Consider the following 4,477-nt stretch of genomic DNA (forward strand, 5'->3'; position numbering starts at 1 on the left):
TTTTTACAAGAAAAAGAGAGGGGGGGTGGGGTAACGTGGGGTAGGGGGTAGTGGTGAGGTGTTATTTTTTTATTGGGTAGGTTGTTAGGATAAGATAGGGTTAGTTATTTTATTATTTGTTTATTACTTTTTTTTTTGTATTTTGCGGGGTATAATGACATGGGTGAGGGTACACGGTAGGATAAAATAAGAGTGGGTAAAAATGACATCGTGGAGGGTACATGATATGCTAAGGTAGAAAATGAATAAAATCGAACTTCTAAGGGGGGGCAAAATTACGTGCCTACACAATTGGCCTACATATTTAAACTAATATTAAAGAAAATATAAAAGCTGTTTGGGAGAAAATTCCCCCTAACCAAGACTCCTAAATTTAAATAACTACATTGTAGATTCTCTTGTGTTATGGTATGAGAAGAGCGTTTTCTATTTATATATATCCAAAATCTTTCCTAACTCTAAGAAAGAGGTTAGCCAAATATGGAAAAGAATTATATTTTCTTTTTAAGAATAAAGTAAAAGTATTTATGACTACTTTTATTTTCCTTACAAGAAAAAATAAAACTTAATTTTGGTTAGAAAATCAGGCAAAAACCCTAACAAATCTCTCATTTTTAGCTTGATTTTCTGCAAAATATTCTTTTTCTTCCAGTTCTTGTGCATAATCTTCGTTCTTCACATATTCTTCATATATCACTGTTGTTTGACATGCTTTAAAAATTGAGCCTTTTTGGGTTAAAATATATCAACCCTTTTCGGATTAAAAATAGTGGAACCCTTTTGCAAGGTTAAAACTTAAAAGTGAGCTTTATTTTTAAATATGTGATAGTAGGATTATTTAAATATGATTGACAATTGTCTCCACATATTGTTAGACAAAATCGTCATTATCGCCAAACTGGTTGCATCTTGATTTGAAACCGCTTTGAACCTATTTAATTTCGTTTCACCAAACCATTGGACCTTTGAACCGTAAGCTCTGATACCACTTGTTGGGTTCGAAATCGAGAGGGCATCATGCGGAAGCTTAAAATTTTTGCGAACCATATGGCGATAATTCAGAGGACACATAAAACAATGCTAAAAAATTATATTATTGATATGATTTGGCCAATTAGTCTACATATTAAAACTAATATTAAAGAAAATATAAAAACTGTTTGGGAGAAAATCTCCCCTTAAACAAGACTCCTGAATTTAAATTTAAAGGACTACATTGTGGATTCTCTTGTGTTATGGTATGATAAGAGGGATTTTCTATTTATAGATGTCTAAAACTTTTTCTCTAAGAAAGAGGTTAGCCAAATATATGGAAAAGAATTATATTTTCCTTTTAAAAAAAAGTAAAAGTATTTATGTCTACTTTTATTTTCCTTACAAGAAAAAGTAGCACTTAATTTTGATGAGAAAATCAGGGCACAAACCCTAACAAAATAAGGTATAACCCTCCTTACTTTTTCTTTTGAGGCATTTCTCCCAGTGGATTTGTTTTAAAAAAAAAATATGTATATAGCCTCAACTGAGTAATCACTTTATTCCTTCATTCGCCAACCTGCAGCTACTGAGTCGGACTAGTAATAGTCCATTACATGTATGTAAAGAGATTTCAGAACTTAGTATCCCACCAAGTTCTGAAAATTCAATTAACAGGAATTCTTTGATATTGAATGCCCGGAGGATTATTACTCAAGTAACTCCAAATGTGTTGGGTTGTTGTACCTGCAGAATAAGCATGTACCAAAAGACCTACATCAAGAGGAAGTTACATGTCCAACTTTTTTGTTCCTTTACGTTAGTCCAAGCATCCTTTGAAAAGTCAAATATTCATTCCTAGTCATAAAATGTAGCAGTAGTTATGATACAATCCTATTATATAAGTAAAATTAGAAATTAAACAACCAAATTTCCGACCAAATGATCTAGAAAACTTAATAGTAGGATCAGCTGGTCTGTTGTACGCGTACTTTGACTCCAACCTCTTCGTTTCTCTACCGTACCGTTTGGACTTTAGCTACAATTTTTGGTTCAAATATTCTACTCCTATTCATTGCTTCTGATGAGTGAGCTGCCTGCTGTCCAAACTCATATATTACTAGGTTTGGTATGAATAATAAGATTCCTAAAAACTTGGAATAACGTGTAATTTTTTCTTCTGCCAACTTATATACTGTAATATCTTAATGCAACTAGCTAGATAGAAAATCTAATCAAATGGATACTCTACCATAACGATTAATTTCTGATAAGGACGTAGACACCGGCCATGTACCTTTGACTTTTTAAATTGACTTTATTGTTTGGTATTCAAAATTCACTGACCAACTAAGTTAGATTGCACCGTAATAGACTAGAGCAATCCTTAATTATCAGGAGGTTTTCTTGTACTCGAACAGAAAACATCTCAATTAAGGTAAAAGGATCTCAATCATCTCACTAGCTAGCTAGCTACCGCCACTTGGTGGTATATATGTCCGTTGATCTATATTAATTAATTAGGATTCATTGCTCTTTATTCACAATGCACTTTCAGTTTCCGCTATATATAATTAACAGGATTATGATCAAAATTTAATTGAACATCCTTTAATTAAGTTTTAATTGAGGGGATAGATCAAATTTAGACAATTTATTTGCACAAAAAAAAATGAGAAAGAGAGATGGAGGTAGACTGATCAATTTAATTACAGAAGAACTTACATTAAAGAAAAGACAAGTTGAATCAAGTTAGTTAAGGGAACCAATAATACTCCAGAAATCATGGCCAGTTTAGTGGAAATTACTTGAAGACAGATGAGCCATCAATGTCAAATCCTCTCCAAAATTATGGGTTATTAGCATTTTGCCTAAGTTGTCTGCAGGCTGTTGTCACGTTGTTATGTTCACTGCCAACTTTCACCCTGTTCCTATCTGGTAAATTAAATTTTCAACTTTATGAACTCCTACATCTTGACTAAATGAAAGTGTTGTCTGATCTAGAACACCAAATCGTGACTTTATAAATATGAAACATAAACGAAGTTAATTCAAACTCTTCTTTCTACGTAGTACACGATGGAAGTGAAGATAACATTACTTCGGGAACGTATTTTACTAAAATGCACTGTCATTTAATAATTATATTGTGACATCTTTATTTCTAACCCTACTAATAATGTGCCCAAAAAACAAATATTTAAGGTTGACATCTACGCGAGATGAGATTTGTCATCATTATCAAGCAGATCATTGATAGATGTTTTTTTTTTTAGAGATCAAGAGGCCACGACCAAACGACAATTAATTCTGGTTATGATAGGTGGTGTCAAGTAGAAGTATATTGATATATGCTGCACTGAGCCATCCTAATGGACCGATAAACTTAGAACTTTATGTTCCTACAGAACCTGATCAATTCGACGTCTATATATTTTCTTTGTTAAAGGATGAACAAATCAAAATCATGAGAGAGACCAATAACTGAGTTGATATGAGAGACAAAAGAAGGTAGTTTCCATGTTTCAGCTGTCGTTTTCGTTTTCCGATTTAGTTGTAATACGCTTTGTTATAATAATAAATTAAACCTAATAAGTTCCCCCGGCCCTTTTTTGTTGCGATCTTCATAATGAGAAAGAAGAAAATAAGAAACTTACCAAATGTATCCTTTGATTATATAGTTGCGTTGTTGCAAGAGATTACTAAATCTTAACGAATGCATACTCATAAAAAGACATGAAATGGCCATGTACTTACCAGAGATCAATAAAACTTATTTTAAAATAAATAGTTATCAATTTCACTAGAAACAAGACCAACTAACTGACATGCATTGTTGTAGTTTCTAAATTTATGTATCCAATATTCATCAATATAGATAAAATTGTCCTCTAGTTAAATAAAATTTCATTGTTTATGAATTTGATCACGTTTTATTAATTTGGTTCTTGTCACCAAGTTGGGGTATTCAATAAGTAATATTGTTCTCCAGTTGAATTTTATAGACGAAGGAAGCTAACCCGAAAAGGATAATTCACGTGATGCCAAGTCAGATGATGTCCTCCCAATAGGGAGGCTTCACGTGGCCCCTAATTTCCACTATTTTTATATGAGCGATTTTGAATTTTGAATTGAACATAACACTTTAATGTTTTGTTTTGTTTTGTTTTTTCATTTTTGAAAAAAGATATGGCCTAAATCAAGTGTTACATATCCGTCTGGATATAAAATATATCTTGTTAAAGGTATAAATGTAAAATAAATATTTCAATTAATTATTTTTTTCTTTTTATATATATCTGTATTTTCTTTGCTTATTCTTTAAATATATTTATCCTTCAGTGGAGGATTAGTTGTCAACATCTTAACGTCACGTACAATTTAAAATGAGAAAACTTTGCCTTTATGAAGCAATGAGAGCTTAATTTCCATATTAAGTAAATTGCACATGATTAGTAAACAAGGCGATATGTTAAAAAAATATGATGTGTCACCAACAATATAT

This window comes from Capsicum annuum, chromosome 2 (assembly GCF_002878395.1).
Source record: "Capsicum annuum cultivar UCD-10X-F1 chromosome 2, UCD10Xv1.1, whole genome shotgun sequence".
NCBI lineage: Eukaryota > Viridiplantae > Streptophyta > Magnoliopsida > Solanales > Solanaceae > Capsicum > Capsicum annuum.